The sequence below is a fragment of the Ammospiza caudacuta genome, chromosome 30 (genome assembly GCF_027887145.1).
Source record: "Ammospiza caudacuta isolate bAmmCau1 chromosome 30, bAmmCau1.pri, whole genome shotgun sequence".
In the NCBI taxonomy this organism is placed as follows: domain Eukaryota; kingdom Metazoa; phylum Chordata; class Aves; order Passeriformes; family Passerellidae; genus Ammospiza; species Ammospiza caudacuta.
In genome coordinates this window covers 3,633,805-3,648,416 of record NC_080622.1, presented here as the reverse complement: position 1 = coordinate 3,648,416, position 14,612 = coordinate 3,633,805, and the positions used below count along the sequence as shown (strand labels likewise).

At 44.8% G+C, this 14,612-nt stretch overlaps 1 protein-coding gene across 1 annotated transcript in view; it reads left to right on the top strand.

The window, feature by feature from the left end:
• Nucleotides 1–14,612, top strand: part of LOC131569354 (uncharacterized) — a 51,586-nt gene that overhangs the window by 1,467 nt on the left and 35,507 nt on the right. The window lies entirely within an intron of this gene.

Sequence of the window (14,612 nt, the reverse complement as noted above, 5' to 3'; positions counted from 1 at the left end):
CCAGCCCGTCCCTGTCCCTTGTCCCTCCCGGTCCCACAGCCTCCCCTCGCACTGGCCCCGTTTGGGGCCGATCCCGCTCTGTGCCAGTCCCCAAAGGTCGCTGCCCAGTCCTGGCTGTCCCCTGGCATCTCCCTGGCAACTCCTTTATCCCCCCTCACCCGAGCATGTCTCACCCATCATCCGATCCCCCGAGCTCTGCCATTTCCAGCCCTGGAGGATCTCAGGGCTCTGCCCAAACGCCCCCAGCTCGTTTCCCGAGGAGAATTAACCCTTTGTGGCAGCGCTCCCTCCCCAGCTCGCCACCTGTGGCACAAAACCCTTTTCTGACCCGGCCGTGGCGTTTTAAAAACTTTCATCCTGCTGAACCTAAAAACTCCCTACAAATCCCTTTCCCACAGGCTCCAAGACCTCCGGAGGAGCTGCTCCGAGGCTCCTGCAGCGGAGCTGTGCCAGGGATGGCTCCGTTAGTCACAATCCCCGTGGGAAGCGCCCGTGGGAGGCACCGACAGCTTGGGCACGGTCCCTGCCCATCCCCGCGCTGCCTCCCGCCTCCCGGACGTGCAAGTTGCAAATTTGGGGTCAGATTTGAGGTCACAGGAGGCTTTTCCCAGGTTTTTGTTCCTTGTGGGGTCGGAGAAGAGCTCGGGAAGTGCCCATGGGAGGCAGGAGCAGCTTGGGCACCTTCCCTGCCCATCCCCGCACTGCCTCCCTCCTCCTGGAGATGGCTCTGGAGGTGACTAAAATTGCAAATTTGGGGTCAGATTTGAGGTCACAGGAGGCTTTTCCCAGGTTTTTGTTCCTTGTGGAGTCGGAGAAGAGCTCGGGAAGCGCCCATGGGAGGCAGGAGCAGCTTGGGCACCTTCCCTGCCCATCCCTGCGCTGCCTCCAGCTCCATGCAGGGTGTTGGGACGTGGCCTTGGAGGCGACTAAAATTGCAAATTTGGGCTCACAGGAGGCTTTTCCCAGGTTTTTGTTCCTTGTGGGGTCGGAGAAGAGCTTGGGAAGCGCCCGTGGGAGGCAGGAGCAGCTTGGGCACCTTCCCTGCCCATCCCCGCGCTTCCTCCCTCCTCCTGGAGATGGCTCTGGAGGTGACTAAAATTGCAAATTTGGGGTCAGATTTGGGGTCATAGGAGGCTTTTCCCAGGTTTTTGTTCCTTGTGGAGTCGGAGAAGAGCTCGGGAAGCGCCCATGGGAGGCAGGAGCAGCTTGGGCACGGTCCCTGCCCATCCCTGCGCTGCCTCCCTCCTCCTGGAGGTGACTAAAATTGCAAATTTGGGGTCAGATTTGAGGTCACAGGAGGCTTTTCCCAGTTTTTTGCTCCTTGTCCTGTTGGAGAAGAGCTCGGGAAGCGCCCGTGGGAGGCACCGACAGCTCGGGCACCTTCCCTGCCCATCCCACGCTGCCTCCCTCCTCCTGGAGATGACCCTAGAGGTGGCTAAAATTGCAAATTTGGGGTCACAGGAGGCTTTTCCCAGGTTTTTGTTCCTTGTCCTCTTGGAGAAGGGCTCGGGAAGCGCCGGGATTTGGGAGCAGCAGAGGGGACCCAAACTAGGCTCCTGGAGCAGGGCGAGGGTCCCGTGGGATGGGGGCGAGCTGGGCCAGCTCTGGGGGGCTCTGGGGGGCTCTGGGGGGCTCTGGGGGGCTCCTGGCCTCTCACTCAGCTCTGAGAGGGCAGTTTTATCTGGAAAAGGGGATTTTGGGTGGCACTGGCTCTCCTGGTGGTTTTTCGGGGATCCCCGAGCATCCCGTGCTCCCCCAGGCTGTGCCACAGCTCCGAGCCCCTCCCAGGGCCCCTTTATGCTGTCCCTTGTCGCTGTCACCCGGCTTTTAACCCTTTCCCTTCCTCCTGCCTTCCCCTGCGTGGGTGCAGCACCCGCTCGCCATCACTCGGGCAGGGGAGGAAGAGGAGGGAGGAAGAGGAGGGCGAGGAGGTGTTCAGCGTGCAGCCACGACGAATCGCTGTGATTCAGCCCCGGAGCATCTGGGAACGAGCCGGGGGAGCCGCAGCGGCTCTGCCGAGGCGTCCCGGAGCCCCCGGTAACCGGAGCTGCCCTGCACGGGGCCGGGGAGGATGGAGCTCCCTCGGCTCCCGTTTGCCGAGCTGCTCTCGGTGTTCGCGCGTTCTGTCACAGGAGTCCAAGCTTTGTCACCTCCTCTGGGTGTTGTGCCAGCCCTCCAGGGCATCCCTCAGCCAGGTGGGAAGGGCTGTGCCAGGTGTGGGTGGCACAACCACAGCACCACTGGGCGGGGCCAGCAGGTCGCAGTGCCAGGAGCACCTGTGGCACCATCCCAAACCCCTCAGGGCAAGGATTGATCACCCTGAGGTTCATTTTCCACCCAGACCCAGCTGGAATGCGGAGCCAAAACATTTCCCCAAATCCCTGGGCAGTGCCAGGTGTGGGTGGCACACACAGAGCAGGGTGGCACACACACAGCACCCCTGGGCAGGTCTCAGTGCTCTCCTGCTGCCAACCATGGGCACCTGTGACACCATCCCAGCCCCTCAGGGCAAGGATTGACCACTCCAAGGTTCATTTTCCACCCAGACCCAGCTGGAATGTGGAGCCAAAACATTTCCCCAAATCCCTGGGCAGTGCCAGGTGTGATCCTTTCCCCCTTTGCCCCCCCAAATCTCAAAAATTGTGTCTGTCTGACCGTTCTTTCCTCACAGCTGTGGAGAACTTCCTCTCTGAGCATCTCAATTTAATGATCTCTTGCCTTGCCACCCATCTCCTGACTTTTAGGATCAGGCCAGAAGCTCCTGCCTTCCCTTTGCAGTCCCTGCTGTCTCAGGGATTGAGGCTGAAAGATGCAATAAATCCTTCCAAATCATCAAACAGGCTCCATAACCAATTTCCTTTTTAACAGCCACATTTTGCTGCCACCCCAGGCACGGCTGGCGTCTCCCTGGAGGCTCTGCAAAGGCACAGGAATCTCCAGGGAAGCCGTGGGAGACGCTTCCAGCATCCCTGTGAGATCCTCTGGGTGCCCAGAATCATTTCCTTTAACCTCTGTCACTCGCAGGGTCTCGTGTGCTGCTGCTGCCGCCTCTCTGCCATGCTCAGCCCTGTTTGTTTTTGTACCTTGGGCTGATTTTGCTCTTCAAAAAGCCCTTCATTAGCCCCACGCTGGGTTGGAGTGGTTGCTCCTGTCTGGTGGCACTCCTCAGTCCTGGATTCGCTGCTCCACGCTGAGCTGAGCTGAGCTGAGCTGAGCTGAGCTGAGCTGAGCAGGGGCTGCTCTTCAGCAGCTCCAAATCCCCAAATTCCCAAATTCCACCCAAAACCGAGCCAGGAGGAGCCTCCCTGCTCCTCTCTTTGCTCCGAGGGGTGTGTGGGATGAGCTGCGTCCCTCCCTGGTGGCCTGGGGGCGGTTCCTGTCCCCAATTCCCGTCCTTGTCACCTCATTGTTGGTGTTTTGGTCCCTCTCACCTGAGCAGGTAGCCAGGAGTTCCCTGGGGTGCAGGGATGTGATTCCATCCAGGAGTGACAATTCCATCTGGGAGTGGCAATTCCATCTGGGAATGGCAATGCCGTCTAAAAATGGCAATTCCATCCAAGAATGGAAATTCCATCCAAGAATGGAAATTCCATCCAGCAATGGCAATTCCATCTAGGAATGACGATTCCATCTGGGAATGGCAATTCCATCTGGGAATGGCAATTCCATCTTGGAATGACAGTTCCATCCAAGAATGACAATTCCATCTAGGAATGGCAATTCCATCCAGGAATGACGATTCCATCTGGGAATGGCAATTCCATCTGGGAGTGACAATTCCATCTTAAAATGACAATTCCATCTAAAATTGACAATTCTATCTAAAAATGACAATTCCACCTAGGAATGACAATTCCATCCAGGAATGACGATTCCATCTGGGAATGGCAATTCCATCTGGGAGTTGCAATTCCATCTAAAATTGACAATTCTATCTAAAAATGACAATTCCACCTAGGAATGACAATTCCATCCAGGAATGACGATTCCATCTGGGAATGGCAATTCCATCTGGGAGTTGCAATTCCATCTGGGAGTGACAGTTCCATCTTGGAATGACAATTCCATCTAGGAATGGCAATTCCATCTGGGAATGGCAATTCCATCTGGGAGTGACAATTCCATCTTAAAATGACAATTCCATCTAAAAAATGGCAATTCCATCCAGGAGTGGCAATGCTATCCAGGAATGGCAATTCCATCTAGGAATGACAATTCCATCTAAAATTGACAATTCTATCTAAAAATGACAATTCCACCTAGGAATGACAATTCCATCCAGGAATGACGATTCCATCTAAAAGTGGCAATTCCATCTGGGAATGACAATTCCATCCAGGAATGGCAATTCCATCTGGGAATGACAATTCCATCCAGGAATGACAATACCATCCAGCTTTTTGGCTGCTCACTGGAGCTGCCAGCCACATGTTTTGGTTTTTACTCCACCTTTGCACCTCCTTTTCCATCAAACCCACTTTTCCCCGTGCCAGGCTGGCTCTGGAGCTGGTTCCTGACCAGTGCAGGCTCTTGTGGAATTCCTGAAATTAGAGCTGAGCTGATTTTACAGAATTCTTCTGCACAGAAATATCTTGTCCTTGATTTGCTTCTGTTGAGGTTTGGTTGCTCCTCCTGAGTCACGTTGCTGTGAGTCAGGAGCCAGAACCTGATGCTTGTGTATATAAAATATAGAATATATATTATATACAATATGCAATATGCAATATACAATATTATATATATATATATATATATATATATATATATATATATATATATATATATATAATATATATTATATTATATAATAGATAATAGATAATATATTATATATATTATATAATAGATAATAGTAAATAGATAATATATATAGTATATAGTATATAGCATATAGTATATATACTATATACTATATACTATATACTATATATTATATACTATATACTATATAATATATGTAAAATATATAAAATATATTATGTATTGTATATATATTATATGTTATATATTATACTATATATTTAATATAAGGTATATTATATAATAGACTATGATGTAATATAATACTATATATAATATTATATATAATTATTATATTATATTATATTATATTATATTATATTATATTATAATGATTATGTTATTAGAGTTAAATAATGTGATGTCATGTGATATAATGTAATATAATGTAATATAATGTAATATAATATAATATAATATAATATAATATAATATAATATAATACAATATAATATAATTTTATATTATATAGTATATTTTATATACCATATTTATATATTATATTATATATTATTATATTAGAATTATTATATTATTAAAGTTCTACACTAAAAATTGCAGGATTACAAATCAATAAAAATTATAAAATCTAAAATCCTCAGGCACCATTTCATCACCAATTGCCTAAATCAAATTCTTGCAGAGAATTCTCAGATTGCAGAGCAGAATCCCACTCTGAAAATGGGAAAAATCTCACCCTGGAAACAGCTCTGGAGCCTGGTGGAGCAGAATTCGGTGGTAGAGAACTCCAATTAATATTATATGTATTTAATTAATATAATAGTGTCAATAATAATAAATATTATTAATTATTATATTATTTCATTAATATTAGTTTATATTATATATATTTAATATTGCTTGTGTATTTGATTTGAGCACATCTAGTGTCAAAAGAGAGCCACAAACCAAGGAAAAAAAAAATCCCGGCCAAAAGAAAATGGGTTTTGAAAAGCTGGCAGGAAAATTAACAGGAAAGAAGAAAAAAGATAAATGCAGCAGAACTTTCTCCTTGGTAACTCTCACACTTCAGAGCACAATTCAGAACCTTGTTTAGAGGAACTCCTGGTTATTCCCTGAGTGTGTCCTAAGTGAAAATTCTGCTTTAATCCATGGAACATTGACATTTTATAGATCCAGCTTTGCTGTCCTCAGCTCTGAAAATGAGATTTTTTGTTATTCTGGGGAAAACGCCTTGAACAACTGGGTGAAATCTGAGCTTGGAGGAGCTTTTGAGGGGACAGAAAATGAGTTTTAAACGCTGAAAATGACAACTGGTGAGGCAGCCAAACACCCTTACAGAGAGAAGTAACTTTTGATTTATTCCAGGTAATAAACAGGGCCTGGATCAATATTTCACTATCAAAGACATGTTGTTTTTTATTAATATATTTATTTATACACCGAATTCTGTGGAATTTTGGAGGAAGGGCAGCTCTGCTCCACCCCCCTCGTGGCATCACAAACCTCGGCCACATCCCCGCCGTGTTCCCACCTCATTTTCCAGCTGGAATTTGGGACCTTTGGGCTCCTTGCTGTTCCCAGGAAGAGCCAGAATGGGCACGGACAGGGGGAATTTTCCATGTGAAGGAGCAGATCCGACACTTTGGGTGAGGCACGGGGGTCGTTAATTACAAAAAAAAACCAAATTATTTCCAGGCTGGCAGCTGGGCTGGGAGCAGTCCGAGCCTCCCGGGGATTTGCAGCCTCTTAAGCCCAGCTTAGGACTCCACGCTTAAAAGGGTCGGTTTGGCTCATTTTTAAGCTCGATTTCACAGCCCGAATTCCTCTCCCAAAATATAAAAATAAATAGAAAAAGAAAGGTTTGTGTTGGGTTTTCACAGGAGTTATCCGTGGGTGGAGCTGAGTCCTGGGAAAATGGGAGCGGGGAGGAGGGAGGAGAGGGGAGAAAGAGAGAGGGAGAGGAGGGATGGGGGAAAAGAGAGGAGGATGAAGGGTGAGAGAGGAGGATGAAGGATGAGAGAGGAGGATGGGAGAAAAGAGGAGGATGAAGGATAGGAGAGGGGGATGAAGGGTGAGAGAAGGAGATGAGAGAAAAGAGAGGAGGATGAAGGGTGAGAGAGGAAGATGAAGGATGGGAGAGGAGGATGAAGGATAGGAGAGGAGGATGAGGGATGAGAGAGGATGAAGGATGAGAGAGGAGGATTGAGAGAGGAGGGAGGAGAGGAAAGGGAAAGAGAGGGAGAGGAAGGATGGGGGAAGAGAGGAGGATGAAGGATGGGAGAGGAGGATGAAGGGTGGGAGAGGAAGATTGAGACAGGAGGGAGGAGAGGGGAGAAGGAAAAGAAAAGGGAAAGGGGAAAAGGAAAAGGAAAAGGAAAAGGAAAAGGAAAAGGAAAAGGAAAAGGAAAAAAGGAAAAGGAAAAGGAAAAAGAAGGAAAAGGAAAAGGAAAAGGAAAAGGAAAAGGAAAAGGAAAAGGAAAAGGAAAAGGAAAAGGAAAAGGAAAAGGAAAAGGAAAAGGAAAAGGAAAAGGAAAAAGAAGGGGAAGGAAAATGAAAAGGAAAAGAGGAAAGAGGAAAGGAAAGGGAAGGAAAAGGGGAAGGAAAAGGGAAAGGGAAAGGAAAGGGAAGGAAAAGGGGAAAGAAAAGGAAAAGAGGCTCCCAGACAAATCCCAAACCCCACCTGGGAGAGAAATCCCTCTCTACCACCAAATCCTGGTGTTTTTTAAAAATAAATGCTTCAAATGGCTCTTCCCAGCCAATTCCTGGTGCCTGTGCTGTAGCAACACGGATTTTTCCCCTCTTTAATTCTCATTAAATGTCTCCTCCCCGCTCAGTCCCCTGCTCAGTGTGCACCTCTGCTCTTGAGATCCTCCTTTTTCTCCTTGCCTGCCCTTCCCTCACAACATCCACTGGGATATTAATATTCCAGACAGAAATTTTCCCAACCAGCCTCTTATGCCAATTAAATCTGAATTTTGCTTTGTGGGAAGAATTCGAGCTGCTCCTGTTTGCTCTGTTTTTAATGTTTGTACACACAGATTTCTGGCCATTAGAGCCTCGTCCACCCCTGTCCTTGTCCTCCCACGAACCAGGAATGGTGAAAATCCACCCTGCAATCAGGAGGGTTTCTTTCCTGCCTTGGGGTTTTCAAAGCCAGCTTCTCTGGTGGCTAAAATCCTATTAATTTCCAGCCTGTGCTCCTTTTTTTATATTAAAAAATATATATTTTTTATTTAATATAATAAATATTTGGGATTGTTTTGGGGTTGGTGTGACAAGGGGCACTGCTGGACCCCATAATTGGCACATGCTTGGAACAGGGACAGCAGGAGCTCCAGGATTTGGGATCATTTTGGGATTGGCAGGACAAAAGGCACCGCTGGACCCCATAATTGACACATGGATGGAATGGGGAGAGCAGGAGCTCCAGGATTTGGGATTGATTTGGGATTGGTGTGACAAGGGACATTGCTGGACCCCATAAATGGCACATGGCTGGAACAGGGACAGCTGGAGCTCCAGGAATTGGGGTTTTTTTTGGATTGGTGGGACAAGGGACATTGCTGGACCCCAAACTAGATATTGGGAATGGGAAGAGCTGGAGCTCCAGGATTTGGGATTGAGCTGGGATTGGTGTGACAGGGGACATTGCTGGACCCCATAATTGGCACATGCTTGGAACAGGGACAGCTGGAGCTCCAGCATTTGGGATTGTTTTGGGATTTGTGCAACTGGGGTCACTGTTGGACCCCATAATTGACACGTGGCTGGAATGAGGAGAGCAGGAGCTCCAGGATTTGGGATTGGTGGGACAAGGGACACTGCTGGACCCCATAATTGGCACCTGCTTGGAACAGGGACAGCAGGAGCTCCAGGATTTGGGATCATTTTGGGATTGGTGGGACAAAAGACACTGTTGGACCCCAAACTGGAGCAGGAGCTCCAGGATTTGGGATTGTTTTGGGGTTGGTGGGACTGGGGACACTGTTGGACCCCATAATTGACACATGGATGGAATGGGGAGAGCAGGAGCTCCAGGATTTGGGATCATGCTGGGATTGGTGTGACAGGGGACACTGCAGGACCCCAAACTAGACATTGGGAATGGGGAGAGCTGGAGCTCCAGGATTTGGGATCACGCTAGGACTGGTGGGATAAAAGGCACTGTTGGACCATGAACTGGACATTGGGAATGGGGAGAACAGGATCTCCAGCATTTGGGATTGTTTTGGGATTGGTGGGACAAGGGACATTGCTGGACCCCATAATTGACACGTGGCTGGAATGAGGAGAGCAGGAGCTCCAGGATTTGGGATTGGTGGGACAAGGGACACTGCTGGACCCCATAATTGGCACATGGTTGGAACAGGGACAGCTGGAGCTCCAGGATTTGGGATCATTTTGGGATTGGTGGGACAAAAGACACTGTTGGACCCCAAACTGGAGCAAGAGCTCCAGGATTTGGGATCGTTTTGCAATTGGTGGGACAAGGGACATTGCTGGACCCTGAACTGTACATTGGGAATGGGGAGAGCTGGAGCTCCAGGATTTGGGATCGTGCTGGCATTGGTGGGACTGGGGACACTGCAGGACCCCAAACTAGACATTGGGAATGGGGAGGAGCTGGAGCTCCAGTATTTGGGATCACGCTAGGACTGGTGGGATAAAAGGCACTGTTGGACCATGAACTGGACATTGGGAATGGGGAGAGCAGGATCTCCAGCATTTGGGATTGTTTTGGGATTGGTGGGACAAGGGACATTGCTGGACCCCATAATTGACACGTGGCTGGAACAGGGACAGCTGAAGCTCCAGCATTTGGGATTGTTTTGGGATTTGTGGGACTGGGGACACTGTTGGACCCCATAATTGACACGTGGCTGGAATGAGGAGAGCAGGAGCTCCAGGATTTGGGATTGGTGTGACAAGGGACACTGCTGGACCCCATAATTGGCACATGCTTGGAACAGGGACAGCTGGAGCTCCAGGATTTAGGATCATTTTGGGATTGGTGGGACAAAAGACACTGCTGGACCCCATAATTGACACATGGTTGGAATGGGGAGAGCAGGAGCTCCAGGATTTGGGATTGATTTGGGATTGGTGTGACAAGGGACATTGCTGGACCCCATAAATGGCACATGGCTGGAACAGGGACAGCTGGAGCTCCAGGAATTGGGGTTTTTTTGGGATTGGTGGGACAAGGGACATTGCTGGACCCCAAACTAGACATTGGGAATGGGGAGAGCTGGAGCTCCAGGATTTGGGATTGTTTTGGGGTTGGTGGGACTGGGGACACTGTTGGACCCCATAATTGACACATGGATGGAATGGGGAGAGCAGGAGCTCCAGGATTTGGGATTGAGCTGGGATTGGTGTGACAGGGGACATTGCTGGACCCCAAAATTGGCACACGCTTGGAACAGGGACAGCCTGAGCTCCAGGATTTGGGATTGTTTTGGGGATTGGTGGGATAAAAGGCACTGCTGGACCCCAAACTAGACATTGGGAATGGGGACAGCAGGAGCTCCAGGATTTGGGATTGAGCTGGGATTGGTGTGACAGGGGACACTGCTGGACCCCATAATTGACAAATTGTTGGAATGGGGAGAGCAGGAGCTCCAGGATTGGGGATTGAGCTGGGATTGGTGGGACAAGGGACATTGCTAGACCCCATAATTGGCACATGCTTGGAACAGGGACAGCTGGAGCTCCAGCATTTGGGATTGTTTTGGGATTTGTGCAACTGGGGACACTGTTGGACCCCATAATTGACACGTGGCTGGAATGAGGAGAGCAGGAGCTCCAGGATTTGGGATTGGTGTGACAAGGGACACTGCTGGACCCCATAATTGGCACATGGTTGGAACAGGGACAGCTGGAGCTCCAGGATTTGGGATCATTTTGGGATCATTTTGGGATTGTTTTGGGATTGTTTTGGGATTGTTTTGTGATTGGTGTGACAAAAGTCACTGCTGGACCCTGCACTGGGTACCCTGCTCTAAACTGGGCTGGGAAGAGAGTCCAGGAAACGAGAACGGCCTGAGGCAGGGAGGACATGGAAGGAGTTAAATCAGAGCGAGATCCTGAGCCAAGAGGAAGTGAAATGCCTCAAAAACATTCAATTGAGCAATTTGGGAATGAGTCACGGAATCGCAGAATCCCGGAATGGTTTGGGCTGGGAGGACCTTAAGGATCATCCATGGGGACACCTTCCATGACCTTCCAAGCCCCCATCCAGCCTGGTCCTGGCTCCTTGCAGGGATCCAGGTGTGGGAACCCATGAAATTCCTCTGGCTGCCCTGGAGGGCTCAGAGCCCTTGGCACAGAGCCCCAGACCCCTGGGACTGCGATTTAGCCCTTGGAAATAACAATTACCAACCTTTATATGAAGAATTACAAGGCACAAAAGTTTAAGTGGAATGATAGTGAATTTATCACGGGGTGAAAAACAGAATTTTTGGGGTTTTTAGAATGGGGGTTCAGGGGGCAAGGTGGAGGAATCTGGGTATGTCCAAGCTTTCTCCTTCTCCTTCTTGGCCTCCATCTTCTGGGTGATGGTGGCACTTCTGGATTGGTTTAAGGTAGAAACTCACTGTCTAACGTAGGTGATAGTGAGAGGAATGGTGGATTTGTCCTTCCAAACTACCTCTGGGTCTGCCGGTAGGTAAAACCAACACTGGGAGATAAAAGAAACAATGGGAAGGGTTCCACTGATTGATGAATGGAAAAAGATATTTGCTTTTACAAGTAAACTTCAGGTTTGCTGATGAATGAAATTAGACATTGAAAGATGAAAGAAACAACGGGGAAGAAAAACCCCTAAATTCTGTAAGAATTAAAAATGGAAAGGGAGGGTTGTACATTAGAGGGGAATCTTTGGTATCAGGTGTTCTGGGAACACGTGGCTCCTTTTTCGGGTTTATTTTGCCCAGAAAAAGGTAACTGGACTGTCCATAACTTGTTGTTTCTATTGTCTTATATTGTCCTAATTCGAGTTGTCCAAATTGTTATTATTCTAATTATATTGCAATTTTTATAACCATTTTATTACTACGAATTTTTACATTTTTTAAAAACGTGATTGGTGTTTTTCACAGTTGCAGGGCTCAGGAAAAAAAAAAAAGATTTTCTGACACCTTGGGGGTCATCTCAAGCACAGAAACCCGAGACCTGAGCAGAGATGGAGCTTTGGTTTCCCTGAGTTTTCCCAGGTTTGGAAACAAGGAAGGAGCAGCCTTGGCTGAGGTTAATCCTCTGTTAACGTGGCTCCTTTTTGGGGTTTATTTTGCCCAGGAAAAGGTAACTGGACTGTCCATAACTCTTTGTTTCTATTGTCTTATATTGTCCTAATCCAGATTGTCCAAATTGTTATTATTCTAATTATATTGCTATTTTTATAACCATTTTATTACTACGAATTTTTACATTTTTTAAAAACGTGATTGGTGTTTTTCACAGTTGCAGGGCTCAGGAAAAAAAAAAAGATTTTCTGACACCTTGGGGGTCATCTCAAGCACAGAAACCCGAGACCTGAGCAGAGATGGAGCTTTGGTTTCCCTGAGTTTTCCCAGGTTTGGAAATAAGGAAGGAGCAGCCTTGGCTGAGGTTAATCCTCTGTTAACGTGGCTCCTTTTTGGGGTTTATTTTGCCCAGGAAAAGGTACCCAGACTGTCCATAACTCTTTGTTTCTATTGTCCTAATCCAGATTGTCCAAATTATTATTCTTCTAATTATATTGCTATTTTTATAGCCATTATATTACTATGAAATTTTTAATTTTTTTTAAAAAAAGTGATTGGTGTTTTTCACAGTCGTAGGGCTCGGGGAAAAAAAGATTTTCTGACAATCTGAAATTTTTTAAATTGTTTTGCCCAGAAAAACATAACTGGACTGTCCATAACTCATTGTTTCTATTGTCTTACATTGTCCTAATTCGAATTGTCCAAATTATTATTACTCTAATTGTATTGCTATTTTTATAACCATTATATTACTATTTAACTTTTAATTTTATTTTTTTAATGTTTTTTACAGTCGTGGGTTTCAGAAAAAACAAAAGACTTTCTGACACCTTGGGGGTCATCTCAAGCACAGAAACCCGAGACCTGAGCAGAGACGGAGCTTTGGTTTCCCTGAGTTTTCCCAGGTTTGGAAATAAGGAAGGAGCAGCCTTGGCACGGGGGTCAGCTGAGGACAGCGAGGCTGTGCCAGCCTGGGAGGAGGCCAAAAAAGCAGCTGGGCACTTTGGGTGGAAGGAGAAATAACGCAGCAAGGGCCATTAAACCTGCAAGATCCCATCCTGGGCCTGGGGAGTTCCCTGAGACACAGGGCAGGGATTTGGTTACGCCCCGACACCCCCAAAACTCCCGGACTCGTCGGGGGGAAAAAAATAGAAATTATTAAAGGAGATTATTAAAGGAATTTTGTGCAGATCTGTTTTCTCAGCTATGCTGGCGTGTTGCTTTCTCCTGCTCAAAGAGCTGGAGCAGCAGATTCGCTTCCTCAGTGAGGAGGATGCTGCTTTTGGAGTTATTCCACAGGCGAGGAGCATCTGATGCTCCATCAGTGGTGATAATGAGGCGTTCTCACTTTGAATTGCAAACGGAGCTGGGAGCTGTTCCGGGGAACTCCCTGCAGGAATTAGGGATGGGAGATTGTGGGATTTCATTTTTTATTTTGACTTAAAGATGGGATAACCGAGGGGTGTTTTAAAATTTTGTTCCATTTTTCGTTTTATGAGAAGGGGGGGACAATATAGATTTGTGTTATTATAATGAGAAGCTAAATGTTTTAAAATTTACCTATTTTATTTATTTATTTATTTATACTCTGTACATTAGATGTTATAATTATACTATATATATATAGTATATAACATATACTATATATATACTATATAATATATACTGTATATACACTATAATATATACTATATATATTCACTATATACTATATATATATTTGTATAATTATATACTATAATATATAGTATACATCTATATTATAATTATATACTATATATAGTAGTTTTTATATAGTTATTATAATTAGAAGTTTTATAATTAGAAGTTTAATGTTTTAAATTTATTTATTTATTTAATTACTTTATTTACACACTATACATTAGAGGTTATAATTATACTATATATATATACACTATATATACTATATATATATTATATAATATATACTATATATATTCACTATATACTATACTATATAGTATATAATTATACTATAGATGTTATAATTTATGTTATTATAACTAGAAGTTTAATGTTTTAAAATTTACCTATTTAATTAATTAATTTATTTATACTCTATACATTAGATGTTATAATTATATATACTATACTATATATATACTATATCGTGTATACTATATATATACTATATAATATATGCTATATATATTCACTATACACTATATATATATTTATATAATTATATGCTAAACTATATAGTATACATCTATATTATAATTATATACTATATATAGTAGTTTTATATAGGTATTATAATTAGAAGTTTTATAATTAGAAGTTTAATGTTTTAAATTTATTTATTTATTTAATTAATTTATTTACACACTATACATTAGAGGTTATAATTATACTGTATATATATATATACACTATATATACTATATATATATTATATAATATATACTATATATATTCACTATATACTATACTATATAGTATATAATTATACTATAGATGTTATAATTTATGTTATTATATTTAGAAGTTTAATGTTTTTAAATTTATTTATTTATTTTATTTATTTATTTATTTATACACTATACATTAGATGTTGTAATTATACTATATATATACTATATA